This window comes from Eptesicus fuscus, chromosome 1 (genome assembly GCF_027574615.1).
Source record: "Eptesicus fuscus isolate TK198812 chromosome 1, DD_ASM_mEF_20220401, whole genome shotgun sequence".
Taxonomy (NCBI): Eukaryota; Metazoa; Chordata; class Mammalia; order Chiroptera; family Vespertilionidae; genus Eptesicus; species Eptesicus fuscus.
The window spans coordinates 99630146-99646477 of record NC_072473.1 but is presented as its reverse complement, the minus strand read 5'-3'; positions in this window follow the sequence as shown (position 1 = coordinate 99646477).

The following is a 16332-nucleotide window of genomic DNA, read 5'->3' as shown; positions in this document are numbered from 1 at the left end:
TTGCCCATGGTACCTTTAACATCTCTCTCATTCTACCCTCTCGATCTCCACCACCACTCTTCTAGTCCCAATCACAATCACCTCTTAGTTGGGCTATCTCTACAGCTTCCCCATTTTATTATTTCTCCATTCCTATGCCTGCCTCTGCACCATAGAGATAATTTTCTAAAATAAAAACTTTACAATCAAGTCACTTCTATGCTTAAAACTTATTCATAATATTCCATTTCTTCTAAGGATGAAGGCAAAATTCCTTATCATGTCTTTATTTTTTTCATTTTTTAAAAATTTCTTTATTGATTAAGGTATTACATATGTGTCCTCACCCTCCCATTATTATCATGTCTTTAAAAGCCCTACTTGATCTAGTCCCTCCCTACCTCTCCAATCTCATCTCACACTTCTCCCTCAATATGCATCTTGCACTTCAATCACACCAATCCATTTGTTGTTTTATAAACAGGCCTTATTAATTGTCATCTCTGTACCTTTTCCGTTTCCTTTGTCTGGATCCCTTCCCAATTATGGGTTGTCAGAAGAATTTGATAAGATAAAACTGACGCCTCTGCTCCTGTTTCTATGTCTTCCGTTTGTAAATGACACCACTATCCGCAAACACACACACACACACACACACACACACACACACACACATATATATATATATATATATATATATATATATACACACACACACACACAATTTGGCACTATTATATATATATATAACAAATTAATGATTTGCCCTACAATTCTCCATCTCCCTCACATCCAACTTTCAAAATGTTTTCATATCCTGTGAAACGTTACCATTTAGAATCTGTTATATTTTCCCCCTTGCTTTCAGGTACACTGCCCTAGTTCAAACTCTCATCAAAGGTCATACCTGGATTCTAGCAATAGCAACTTAACTGGTCCATGAACTCCCAGTCCCTTCTAGTACTCTCCATATCCTATAGGTAACTGCAGATTTTTTTCACTTCAAAGCAGTCTGGCAGGATTAGCTACAGAGCAGCTGGGATTAAAGCCATTGTACTTCAGAGGTATTAAGCTTCATCAGTTGCAATTGCAACCAAGCAACCAAACACACGCCTTTCTCATGCCTTCATTATGATGGACTCTGCCCTAGCCACTACAAATAGGTTGCAAATACACACATTTTGCTATCATTGTAATTTGGTTACATTACTTAGCAGTTGGGGTTGACACAAATGAAAGAGAGATCAACAGAATATAACAAATTATCATGACAATAGAGAAAGGCTTCCTGATGTGTGGTGGAGTACAGAGAAATGGGTAATAAGAGGATTTAGAAAAAGTCACAGGATCAGCAGAAATTTGATCTGCTGTGTGTGCAGAGGTTTAGAACATAACTATTACTGTTGCTTAGTTTTCCCTGCCAGCTCTGCCACTAAATAGCTGTATCTCCTTGGGAAATTAATTCAACTTCTCCTTATTCATAAAATTGTGATAATACTAAAATATGCCTCACAGGTTTTCTGTGAGTCTCAAATGAGTTAATGTGATCCTCTTACCTTGGCATATAGTCAGTGTTCAATAAATGCTTCCACAGCATTCACAAGTCCCTTGCCACCACTACTCCCAGGTTTAATTCTTGTTTTCTTTCTTCCTCTCCAGCAAATTAGAGTGTACAGTGAGAGATGACCAGGCCTTCAGACACAATATGCTTCTAATTTGAGCTTTGCTGAAACAGTGGTAATGCATCAATCTATCAGCTGGAAAACTAGTTTAATTAATTGGCTTCCCTGAGCTATGCTGCTGGAGTAGATGAAAATTTCTTAAGACGCCAATATCCATTGGTAAGCAATCAAGCATTTTGTCCAGGAACAGGGCAGATAGCTTCTGCAGTAATGAAGGGACAGGTATACTTTAGTCAGGCCTTAGGGCTTTCCAGAATTCCTCCATGTAATGATCTGAACCTTCTTACATGAATGCAGATTGCTAACAAATCTCTGGTTTCCTCGAATTGTCCAGAGGACAGGAGGTATGTGGTGTAATAATATGTGGTGCAAAGAACTTGTTGTAAAAGTCTTACATGGGACTTTTACTGTGCTATAGCCAATGGCCATGAGATTCTTCCCAGGCTGATTTGTAAAATTATTTCCATGATTAATGAATGGTTATGACAAGATAGCCACCAGGAGATATGGGAGAGAAAAGAGAGAGCTACTAGAGTGGAAACTCCCTCCAGGGAGGTGTGTGAAGATAAGTGCTGAATTTGAAGTGAAGAGTTATAAGGAATAGTAAATTGACTGTAAGAGGAGAATTAAGGGCTAGTTTTCAAACAAAAACAAAAACAGAAACACAAACAAACACATTGGCCAGTTTTCCTTTAGGGCTGCTCATCCCCCAGTAGTCAGAAGAAATGTCAGAAGTTAAGATGAGGCTCTCAATACAATTTATAAAATAACTGAATACAGTCTATTTTTTTCTAAGACTCCACTTTGCATAAGGTGTATCAGTTAGTGTTGTCCAGACAAACAGAACCAATAACCTATAAGATAGTATATAATACAATATAATAATATATTAACTATATTAACTTTATTATATGTATTAAAATACTTGCATTAAGAAATTTCTTCATGTATTTGTGGGGCTGGAAAGTCCAAAATCTGTAGGGAAGACTGGAAATTCATGTAAGACTTGATGTTGTACTCTTATTTTTTTTAAAAAAACTATTTTTTGTTAGAAGTATTACATATGTTCCCCCTTTTCCCCCATTGACCCATTCTAGCCTGTCCCTGATGCTGCCCCAACTCTTCACCACCCTATTGTCTGTGTCCTTAGGTTATGCATATACTCATACAAGTTCTTTGGTTGTTCTCTTCCAATCCATTCACTCAACCCCACCTTTCCTCTGAAATTCATCAGTCTGTTCCATGCTTCTATGTCTCTGGATCTATTTTGTTCATCAGTTTATTTTTATTAGATTCCACATATAAGTGAGATCATGTGATAATTGTCTTTCTCTGACTGGCTTATTTCGCTTAGCAAAATACTCTCCAGGATACTCTATCCTGTCTCTAAGGGTAAGAGTGCTTTATTTTTTACAGCTGTATAGTATTCCATGGTTTAAATGTACCACAACTTTTTTTATCCATGGGCACTTGGGCTGTTTCCAGATCGTAGCTATTATAAATTGAACTGCTATGTACATAGGGTGCATATACTCTTTCTGATTGGTGTTTCAGGTATCCTATAGAATAAAAGCCTAATATGCAAATTTACTGTCACTCCAACACACAAGATGGCCGCCCCCATGTGGTCAAAGATGGCCATCCCCATGTGGACACCAGATGGACACCACAAGATGGCCAGCACGGGAGGGCAGTTGGGAGGGACCAGACATGCAAGGGAGGGTAGTTGGGGGGATCAGGCCTGCAGGGGAGGGCAGTTAGGGGTGACCAGGCCAGCAGAGGAGGGCAGTTGGGGTGACCAGGCCTGCAGGGGAGGACAGTTGGGGGAGACCAGGCCTGCAGGGGAGAGCAGTTGGGGGTGACCAGGCTGACAGGGGAGGATAGTTAGGGGAGACCAGGCTGGCAAGGGAGGGCAATTAGGGGTGACTGGGCCAGCAGGGGAGGGCAGTTGGGGGCAACCAGGCCAGCAGGGGAGGGCAGTTAGGGGCAATTGGGCTGGCAGGGGAGCAGTTAGGCGTCGATCAGGCTGGCAGGGGAGTGGTTAGGGGGTTATCAGCCTGGCAGGCAGAAGTGGTTAGCGGCAATCAGGCAGGCAGGCAGGCAAGCGGTTGGAGGCCAACAGTCCTGGATTGTGAGAGGGATGTCTGACTGCCCATTTAGGCCCAATCCCAGTGGTCCCAGATTGGAGAGGGTGGAGGTTGGGCTGAGGGACACACCCCTCCACCCCCCATACACGGATTTTGTGCACCAGGCCTCTAGTCTTAGGATATATTTCCAGAAGTGGGACTACTGGGTCAAATGGCACTTCAATATTTAATTTTTTTGAGGAAACTCCATACTGTTCTTCACAGTGGCTGCACCAGTCTGCATTCCCAGCAGCAGTGTACTAGAGTTCCCTTTTCTCCACATCCTCAACAGCACTTGTCATTAGTTGATTTGTTGATGGTAGCCATTCTGACAAGTGTGAGGTGATACCTTATTGTCATTTTAATTCACATCTCTCTGATGATTAGTGACACTGAGCATGTTTTCATATTTCTCTTGGCCATCTGTATGTCCACTTTGGAGAAATGTCTATTTAAGTCCTTTTTCCATTTTTTTTTAATTGGCTTGTTTGTCTTCCTTTTGTTAAGTTGTATGAGTTCCACATATACTTTGGATATTAACCCTTTATCAGATGTATCATTGCCAAATATGTTCTCCCATACAGTAGGTTCTCTTTTCATTTTGTTGATGGTTTAGTTTACTGTGCAGAAGTTTTTTTTTTTTTTTATATAGTTTAATATGTTTATTTTCTCTTTTTTCCCTTGACCTAGGAGATGTGTCTACAAACATTGCTAAGAGAGATGTCTGATATTTTGTTGTCTATGATTTCTTCTAGGAGTTTTATGATTTCACAATTAACATTTAAATATTTTATCCATTTTGAGTTTATTTTTGTGTATGGTGTATAAGTTGGTGGTCTAGTTTCATTTTTTTTTTGCATATATCTGTCTAATTTTCCCTACACCATTTATTGAAGAGACTGCCTTGATTTCATTGTATGTCCTTGCCTCCTTTATCAAATATAAATTAAGTGTAATAGCTTGGGTCGATTTCTGGGTTCTTTGTTCTATTCCTTTGATATATATGCCTGTTCTTGTGCCAGTAGCAGGCTGTTTTGATTACAATGGTTTTGACATCTAGTATTGTGTTCCCTCCAACTTTGTTCTTCTTTCTCAAGATTGCTGTGGCTATTCGAGGTCTATTTCTGGTTCCGTATAAATTTTGGTGGTATTTTTTCTAGATCTGTGAAATATTCCTTTGGTATTTTAATAGGGATTACATTGAATCTATATATCTCTTTGGGTAGTATGGAAATTTTAATGATGTTAATTCTACCAATCCATGAACTCGGTATATTCTTCCACTTGTTAATGTCGTCTTCTATCTCTTTTTTCAATACCCTGTAGTTTTCTGAGTAGAAGGCTTTCACCTCTTTGGTTAAGTTTTTGCCTATGTATCTTAATTTTTTTTCTTGTAATGGTAAATGGGATGTTTTTTAGTTTCTCTTTCTGATAATTCATTATTGGTGTATAATAATGCTATTGATTTCTGGATGTTAATTTTGTATCTTGCTACATTGTCAAATTCATTTATTAAATCTAGTAGTTTTTTGTGTGTGTGTGGAGTCTTTATGGTTTTCTATGTACAATATCATGTCATCTATGAATAATTAGAATTTTACTTCCTGCTTTCCAATTCAGATGCCTTTTATGTTTTCTTCTTGTATGATTGCTGTGGCTAAAATTTCCAGTACTATGTTGAATAAGAGTGGTGAAAGAAGACATCCCTGTCTTGTTCCTGTTCTTAGGGGAAATAGTTTTAATTTTTGCCCATTAGTATGATATTGGCTGTAGGTTTGTCATATATGGCCTTGATCATGTTGAGTTTTGATCCCTCTATTCCAATTTTGTACCCTTATGTTCATTGTGGTATAATTTACAATAGCAAAGATCTGAAAACAGCCCAAGTGCCCATCAGGATATGAATGGATAAAAAATCTATGGTACATTTACAAAATGGAATACTACTCATCTGTAAAAAAGAAGGAAATTTTACCCTTTGCATCAGCATGGATGGACCTGAAAATTATCATGTTAAAAGAATTAAACCTGTCACAGAAAGACCACATGATCTCACGTACATGTGGAGCATAATGAACAAAATAAACTGACAAACAAAATAGAAACAGAGGCATGCATACATAGAACAGACTGAAAGCTGTCAGAGGGGAGGGTTTTGGAGGACTGAGTGAAAAAAGTAAACATACTAAGCAAAAAAGCATATATACATAAAACAATGACACATACAATAGTGTGATGATATCTGGGGGCAAGGAGGTTGGCAGTAGGTGGAGGTGGGTTAAGGGTGAATAAATGGGGATGGAAAGAGACTTTGCTTTGGGCAGTGGGTACACAATACAGTGTACAGATGATGTTTTGTTGAGTTGTACACTTGAAACCTGTATTGTTCTGTGAACCAATGGCATCCCAATAAGTGCAATTTAAAAAATAAAGTTATCAAGTTAGAAAAAATGAAAGGAGTAAACCGTACTAAAGCTTTGGCAAGTGCCCACCAAGGTGAACTGAACCAGATGAAATTGTCACTCCCAGTGTATTTATATAAAAAGATATGTGGGGATGAAGAACTTGGCATTTCTGATTTGGTCTCATGTCTCTAATGTGGTAACTTGTTTTCATTAGCATAGGCTAATGAAAGTGTTTTGTTTGTTGTTGTTTTTTCCCCCTTTAGCAATAGACCCAAAAGATTAGGCAAATCACATAAGATTTCAGTTTTGCATTGAGATGGATGCAATGTTGGCATATAATCTAATCATGTTTCTTTTATGTGTCCCCATGTATATTTAATATATAGTGAACATTTTCCAGTGTTAAAACTCAGTTGTGGTATTACTACATTCTAATTTACCTCTTGAGGAAATACTTTCAGCAATTTATAACGGCATTGAAAATTAAAATAAAATATTTCTTAGTGAAGGCTAGTGGAAATCTGTCAAATTCAAGTCCAGAAGAAAAATGGCATTGCACACAACCATAAACATTTAGAGAAAGACAATTTCCAACAATGTGATTTATGGTCATAACATTCTAGAATTCTGTATTTTCCAACAAAGCTTTGCAATCATTTGAGGATGGAAGGCCTAGAATGTACATTATTCTCTAAACAGGGCATTGCCCACTTGCATGCCTCTGTAAATAAAGGAGTCACCATACTGCCTAACAAGAGGGGTGCCAGAGAGCAAGTTACCTCAAAATTAACTTCTGTCTAATATGATTAGCAGCCTGCAGCTGCAGGTGACTCAATGCCTCTGACACTCCAAGGAAGACATAATTGCTTCTCTTCAAGGATAGTATGTGGAGACTTTGAGCGTGAAGTTATTTTTTGGACTCTTCTGAGGATTTCTAAACCTCTCAGTTCTCTTAAAGTGAAATAAGTTAACAAAAACAATCTCATTACTATAAGTTGGCCATAGGGGAACAGATATATACTACAATGTTAAGTTTTAAGAAGGCTTGATATTAAATTGCATAGATTGCTTGATCCAAAATAGCTAGCATTCATATGCATATTCAAGGCAATAAATCATAATTTTAGCCATAGCTTATCTTGAAGCAGTGAAATTTAGGAAATTATCATTTTCTTCTTTGCAGCTTTATCAGTGTTCAAATATATTTTCAGCTTTAGTGTGGTACACTTTTAAGCAGAAAAAGGTCACCATTTTAAAACAAAAATTGGAAACATTTCTTCATGACTGTTACTTTTTATTTCCACTAGTTTATTAAAGATTGAAGTTCTCCTCTTATTAGCCTAACGAGAGGGAGAGAGAGAGAGAGAGAGAGAGAGAGAGAGAGAGAGAGAGAGATCTTTCTTTATACTTCTCTGGTTTCAAGATGCCACAATAAACTCCTCTGAGAAATTCTCCTTACATTTGATGTTCCTGATGCAAGCTCACTTAATAGATAAGTTCTAAAATGTATTTATGTATTTTCTCTTAGATTACCTTGACCTCCAGATACTTTCATGATGGGGAATGCATTAAAAAATTAAGAGTGATTCCCCTCACGTTTGCTCTCTCACTTAGGAGTGAAATTGGTATCAGAGTTGCTCTCAGGACCAAAAAAATTCTGCCCAGACCAATTTGCAGAAACAAGAAGATAATATTAAAAGGAGAGAAGTGGTATATATAATCTTCTGCACAATATAGTTCTAGGGAGTATGGGTGTAGTATGGTCCATGGAATCACATGGTCTCCATCTTTGACCGGCTGAACCAGAATCTCTAAAGACTAGACCCAAGAATATGCAACTCTAAACAGGTCTTGTAAGTCATTTGAATGCACACCAAAGTTTGACAACTATTCTAGTAATAATTGAAAATATGGTAGTTATTTTTATTATTGCTGAGACTATGGTGAGGTTTCTCTTCAAGATCACAACCACAGCTAAGAAGATATAAAAGCTTGCTCAGGAATCATTATTTATTGCTCCCTTTTTTCGATATTCATAGTAATAACTTATTCATTGGGCCAAGGAGTAGAGAAGGTAGTTTACTCTCATTAGCTCAGGGAAGAAGATACATAGAGATTATTTCTCTTCCCAAAACCCTAGTTGAGTGGTTCTTTCTTCATAACGCTCTGATCATGAAGCAGTGTGCTGTAATTTCCATTTATTTGTGCAGAAAACAATTTCTGAGCACCTATTAGTGCTTGTTTGGTACTTTGATATTTATAGGTAATACAACAGTGACTAAGATACGGTACCTATCTCTTTTAGTTTTTTATTATGTCTGTAACAAATCTCCACAAACTTACTAGCTTTAAATAACACAAATTGATTATCTTATGGAAATGAGAAGTTTGAAATGGGTCTTACTGGGCTAAAATCAAGGAGTCTAAGGGCTATTTCCTTCTGGTAGTTCTAGGGGAATGTCTGTGTCCTTATCTTTTCTAGCTTCTAGAAGTAGTCTGCATTTCTTAGCTGGTAACCCACTTCATCCATCTTCAGGGCCAACAAGTTGCATCTCTCTGACACTTCATATACCATTGTTATTGCATCCTTCTCTGATCACAGCCATGAAGGATTATCCAATTTTAATGGTGTAAATTATTAGATTGGGCCTATCTGGATGACCTAAGATAATTCTTCTATCGTAAGGTCCTTACCCTTAATCACATCTACAAAGTTCATTTTGCCATGTAAAGTAAGATATTCACAGTTGCATGGATTTGTCTGTGAACATTTTTGGGAGCCATTATTCTGCCTATCAAACTCTTTAAGGAAGTGTAATCCTGGCAGTAAGAACAACATATAAACAATCATGGAGCTGTGTGCTTCATCTAATCATAATGACGTGCAAACACCTATGGCAGCATAAAAGAGAGAGCAACAAATGTGACTTTGGCTAGGGAGTAGTCTGGATATGTTTCCAAAAGAAGGTGATGCGTGAGCTTAGTTTTGAAGGATAGTTAAGGAGAGAAAACCAAACAAGGAGTGAGGCACATTTAGCTTTACAGTAGATCCTCGGGTTACATTGGAGATCCATTCCTATGGTGTGACGTAACGCAATTTTTGCCATAAGTCGGAACCCACCTACATAAGCACCTACGTCACTCACATGGAGCACATACACAGAAGTAATGAATTGAAACAGTAAAAAAAAAAAATTAAAGAAAGATAAAAATTCCTGACCTTTACTTGTGGTAAATAAATACTAAAAAAACATAAAGCACATATGTACATACGTCAAAATGGCGGAACTTATATATATATATATAAATGGGAGATGGTGACTTAACCACAAACGACATACATCAAGTCCAACATAACCCGAGGACTGCCTGTATACTCCAACTCTACTACTAATGAGCTATATGATCATGGAAACATTTATTAACTGTTCTGAGCCCAGCATCCTCAGTTATATTTATAGAGTAAATAATTTATTTCTCATAAATTTGTTGCATGCATTAAATAAGTTAAAGGTGATAAAAGTGCTATGTAAACTGTGATATCTAGTAAATGGAATGGGTTACATTAACAAATGCCGCTTTTAATGAGGTTCAGTTTTGCGATATTAAAAATAAAATTATAGGGAAGCTAATAAACTTGAATTTAAAATAATGCTTTCTTTGGTATAAGAATGCTCCATGAAATATTTGGAACATATTTATACTGAAAAGATATCTGTTGTTTATCTGAAATTCAAATTTAACTAGGCATCTCATATTTAACTAAGCAACTTTTAAAATGGGTTTGTAATCACTTTGGATTACAAAAAGGGCATTTTCCAAGTGTGTTTGTTCCTTCTTGAAAAAAATATCTAGGATAATCTCTTTGTTATGCAAGAGACACGCCATTTAAATTGATGCAATGTGAAAATTCAGAAGGACTTTTGAAGTAAAAATGTCGTAAATGTATCCCACAAATCAATAAAATGCCAGCAGGCCAAGTTCTTCAAATTATCTGAGCTGGAGATGGTGTGGTGGAGAATAGTTTTGGAATAAGACACCCTTGATTTCAAACACAGCGTAACCCGTTAGAAACTTTGTGACCTTGGATAAATTACTTAATCTCTAAATCTTCATTTCTCCATCTATAAAACTGAGATGATAGAATCTATTTCATAGAGCTATTTTTTTGTTTTTTTTTAAATTACTTTATTGATTAAGGTATCACATATTTGTCATCAACCCCCCCATTCCCATCCCCAACCCCCCCACACTCATGCCCCCATACCCCTGTTGTCCGTGATCACTGGTTAGGCTCATATGCAAACACATAAGTCCTTTGGTTGATCTATTTCCCTTGTCCCCACCCTCCCCTACCTTCCCTCTGAGGTCTGACAGTCTGATCAATGTCATAGAGCTACTTTAAGGATTATATGAAGTCATTCAGGTAAAGAGACTTAGCACAGTGTCTGTGCATAATAGTGCATTACAATATCAATATAACAAATCATAAAGATCTTTATATGCTTATAACGAAATCTAGATTGTAATTAATTTTCATTTTATAAACAATAATGTCTATAATATATCTATGAAATGTAAAAACCTAATTATTCTTTTATTACATCAATACTCATTGGGCAAGGCATTTGAATGGGTCCTAAGGGGAAATAATAGTAAGACACAAAGTCCTTAGTCTCACAGAACTCACAGTTTTGATGGAGTATCAGATAAAAGAATGATTGGAATGGTACCAACTTCCAATGAATTACAGGGACTGCAATACTAGAAACTATTTTTTTTCTGGGTTCCCTTGCTAGAGGCTTAGGTTCTGCCATTGTGAACCATAACTTGACATTTGTAAGGCAGAAGAGAAACGGAATCCATAACACCCTTTTTTTTGGAGCAGCAGGCAGACACCAGTGCCTTTAACAGACTCAAGATTTTTGTAGCAGCCTATAGGTATTTGTACAGGAGTAAGCAACCTCAGTCCTTCATGACAGTTGTGATAATATTTAACAGTTATTTCCTGTTCCCTGACCTGGGAGAAGGCATGCATGAAGTTAGGGGGAGCAAGCAGTAACTTCTTGATTCCTGAAAGCTGATATTGAATCTGAAATCTAGTAGTGGTCTTCTTGATATTCTTTCCTCCATCTCTTCTAATTGATCAGTAAGCAACTAATTTCTTATGTTGAGTCTCCTACTTGAAATACTCACAATGGTGTCTTTTTTCCTGACCAGCACTGACTGATATAACAAGCAACTGCAATACCATACCATAAGCACAAAGTGATCTGAATACATACAATACAGACACCTGACAGAATCTTTACTGCACAGGGAAGCTTCTTTGCAAGCAAAATACAGTAAATAATTGAACAATGTGGTAGTTAGAGGTCTTGATACTATGCATGGTCAAAAATCCATATAAACTTTTGATTCCCCCAAAACAAAACTATTAATAGCCTACTGCTGATTGAAAACCTTATACATAACATAAACAGTTTAATTAACACATATTTTGTATATGTGTTATACACTATATTACTAATTAAAGTAAGCTAGAGAAAAGAGAACATTATTAAGAAAATCATAAGAGAAAATGCACTTACAATATTTATTTAAAAAATCTGCATATAAGTGAACTACACAGTTCAAACTTGTGTAGTTTAAGAGTCAACTATATAGCTCATAGAAGGAACATTATGTATTTCAATATGGCTGCACTCAGTGAAAAAGGAGGAGTGGTGAAAAAAGTAGGGGTGGTAGAGAGTGGTGAAATTGCAAAGGTCCTTATAAGGCTATAAACCACTGGATAGTGGTAGGGCAACTGGCATTGAAGAAATTAATACAGAGGAATGACATGATCAGTTTTGAGAAAAATTGTTCTGCTGCTACAGTATGGATAATGGTCTTCATGGTCTAACAGTGGAAGCAAGGAACCAGTTAAGAAAATATTATGGCTAACCAAGTGAGAGAACATAGTGGCTTTTATTACAGACAAAGAAATACAAATGAGGAAAGTGGATAATATTAAGACACAGTTTTGCATTAGAATTGAAAAGATTTGCTGGTATAGTATACACTGAGTGTCTAGATTATTATGACCACCCCATCAGTACTTTGTTGGGCCACCTTTTGCCTTCAATACTGCGACGATTCTTCTTGGCATTGACTCCAGGAGATGTTGAAAGGTGATGCGAGGAATATGACACCATGCCTGATGAATAGCACTGTCCAGTTCTGTGAGATTTGATGGTTGTGGAACCACCTGCTTGATGGCTCTTTTAACTTCGTCCCACAAATGCTCAATTGGATTGAGATCTGGTGATTGTGGGGGCCACCTAAGCAAGGTAAAGTCTCCCTCATGTTCTTGAAACCACTCCTGCACAATACGAGCACCGTGCCATGGCGCATTGTCTTGTTAGAACAGGCCATCTCCATTGGGATACGCCATCAACATGATAGGAAGAACTTGATCAGCAACAATACTTAGGTATGTTGTGCTATTCAGACTTTGTTCCACATGAATTAAAGGGCCCAAATCATTCCAGGAAAACATGCCCCAAACCATAACACTGCTCCCACCAGCTTGAAGGGTTGTACTCATGCATGTGGGGTGCATGCTTTCATGCTGTTTCCGTGAAATTCTCACTCTGCCATCTGCATGATGCAACTGGAAACGTGATTCATCAGATCACATGACTTTTTTCCAATGCTCGACTGTCCAATCCTTGTGTTCCTGTGCGAATTGGAAACGTTTTATCTTGGTAACTGCAGACAGCAAAGGTGTTTGAACCGGCCTTCAGCTTGCTATCCCATACAATGCAGTGTACGGCTAATTTGCCTACAAACGTCAGGTGGTCATAATAATCTGGCCACTCAGTGTATATGGTAGATGAGGGAGATAAACAGAAGTCTAGGATAACACCTGTTTCTGTCTTTAGTAATCAGATAGAGGTGTCTTATACTAAAATGTGCAAGTCTAGTGAAGTACTCAGTTTAAAGGAAAAACAGACTTGAGTACTGAACATAATAAAGTAGAAGCATATTAGAAGCATCCAAAGGAATTAAAAATGGCAGAAGAGTAAGTGGATGCTGCATGGACATGTTCCCAGGAACAAACTGGAATTACAACTAAAATATAGAAAATCTTCCTGAATAATCAATGGAAAACTCACAGGAGAGAATCCTGATACCTGAGGACTGAAAGTGGAGACCACATAGAGACTGGTAGGAGGGGCGGAAGCGCGAAATGGCTGGTCAGGTGCCCACTGACAGTAACTGAAGTCCCGGAGAGATATTTCATCTGTGGGGGTTGCCACTGAGAATTCTTGGATATTATCCCCAAGCTGGTGCCCCCAGAAGAGAGCAACAAAACTGAGAAAGGTACCCACATAACATCCGGCTGTGAAAAGCAGCGGGGTATTGTCTGCCAGTGAGGCGACCCTGCTAGCGGTTCTCAACCTGTGGGTCGCGACGCACAGGTTGTGAACCACTGCTGTAGAGCCTAAGACCATCAGAAATCACAGATATTTACATTACGATTCATTAACAGTAGCAAAATTACAGTTATGAAGTGGCAACAAAAATAATTTTATGGTTGGGGATCACCACAACATGAGGAACTGTATTAAAGGGTCGTGGCATTAGAAAGGTTGAGAACCACTGGTGTAGAGGATCTACCTAATACATAGTCACAATCCCAAACAGACAGCCAAAATAGGAAGACAAAGAAACAATCCCCAAGTGAAAGAACTAGAGAATTCTCCAGAAGAAGAGATAAATGAAACAGAGATAAGAAATTTATCTGAAACAGAGTTGAGTAATGATGGTAAAGGTGCTCAACAGCATGAAAAAGATATAGTAACTATGAAAAAAGAACAGTCTGAGATAAAGTATGACATACACAAATAAAGAACACATTGGAAGGAATACACAGCAGATTAGGGGAAGCTGAGGATCAAATCAGTGAATTAGAATAGAGTTGAAAATATCACTCAACCAGAAAACCAAAAAGAAAAAAAAAATTACAAAACAGGAGGACAGTCTAAGGAAGCTGTGGGACAAAATGAAATGTAACACTATTAGAATAGCATGTATGTCAGAAGAGGCAGAAAGGGAGAAAGGCATAGAGAAGATGTTTGAAAAAATAATGGCAGAAAACTTCCCTAACCTGGTAAAGGAAAAACTCATACAAGTTCAGGAGGCACAGAAAACCCCAAGCAAGAAAAACCCAAACAGGCCCATGACCAGACACATCATAATTAAAATGCCAAAAATTGCCGAAACCGGTTTGGCTCAGTGGATAGAGCGTCGGTCTGTGGACTGAAGGGTCCCAGGTTCGATTCTGGTCAAGGGCATGTACATTGGTTGCGGGCACATCCCCGGTAGGGGGTGTGCAAGAGGCAGCTGGTCGATGTTTCTCTCTCATCGATGTTTCTAGCTCTCTGTCCATCTCCTTTCCTCTCTGTAAAAAGTCAATAAAATATATTAAAAATAATAATAATAATAATAATAATAATAATAAAATGCCAAAAATTAAAGACAAAGAGAGAATCTTAAAGGCTGCAAGAGAAAAGAAAACTGTTACCTAGAAAGGAGTTCCATAAGGCTGACACCTGATTTCTCTTGAGAAACTCTACATGCCAGAAGGGAATGACATGAAGTACTCAAGTTAATAGAAAGCAAGGATCTGAGACCAAGATTACTATATCCAGCAAGGCTATCATTCAACATAGACGGTCAAATAAAGAGCTTCCCAGGCAAAAAAAAAAAAAAAAAAAAAGAAGGCTAAAGGAGTACATCACCACCAAGCCAGCATTAGAAGAAATGCTAAAGGTACTGCTGTAATGAGGATAAACAGAGAGAGAAAAACTTAGTCATACAGAATTAAAATGGCAAAAAACAAGTACCTATTAATAATAATCCTAAATGTAAATGGATTAAATGCTCCAATCAAAAGGCATAGGGTAGGTGAATGAAGCATCTAATTGGAGAGAGCCAATCAGCAGTTGGATATAGATGCCTAGAATTCTAAGAGATGAGTCTAGAGGATAGGTACCTAAATTCAGAAGTCATTAGTATTTAGCTGTTAAATGAAATGCATTAGCATTTATGAGATAACCTAGAAATGAATTGTAAAGTGAGAATTAAAAGATGGCTTAGTACAAATGTTTCAAGAACTTTAAATTTAGGCATTTCAAAAATTATATAAAGAGCTGTTTCTAAAGCTATAGATGTATCAGATAGAGTAAGGTCTGAAAGGAATCCCTGGATTTATCAATATGTTTGTCATCAATTATCTTAATACAAACATTTCTTGGTAAAATGATGGGCACAGTAGACAGACTGCAGCAAGCTGAAGACTACAGAGGAAGGGAAGAAATGGAGTCAGCAAGTATAGAAAATTCTTAAGAATTCTAAATTAGAAAGGTTATATAAACAGAACATTAGCTAGAGGGAATCAAGTAGTGCAGGGAGATTTTTGCAAATCTCTGTTTATATGCTAATGAGCAGGGGCTAGTAGTGAGGTTGAAGATAGAGGATAGAGGATGATTGAGTAACAATCCAAAGAAGTGAGGAGGGAGAGAAATCTAGAATATTGATGCAAGTTTATCCTGGATAAAAGCTTTTTTAAAAGAATTCCTAGAAGCTGGATTACTGGCCAAATGGTAACTCTAATCTTAATTTTTGGCGGAGACTCATACTCTTTACCATTGTGGATGTATCAGATTACATTCCCACCAACACTGAATGAGTTGCTTTTTTTTTTTCTGCAACCCTTCCAACACTTGTTAGCACTGGTTTTGTTGATAATAGTCATTCTAACAGGTATCAGGTGGCATCTCAGTGTAGTTTTTATTTGTATTTTCCTAATAGCTAATGAAGTTGATCATTTTTCATGCATCTGTTGGACATTTGTATGTCTTCCTGGGAGAAGTGTCTATTCAGGTCCTCTGTCCATTTTTTGATTGGATTGTTTGTTTTTGGATTGTTGAGTATATGAGATTTAATATATTTTGATTATTAAGCCCTTATTAGAAGTGTTGTTTGCAAATATCTTCTCCCATTCATTTGGTTGCCTTTTTGATTCCCTAATGGTTTCTTTGGGTATGCAGAAGCTTTTTAGTTTGATATAGTCCCATTCATTTGAAAACA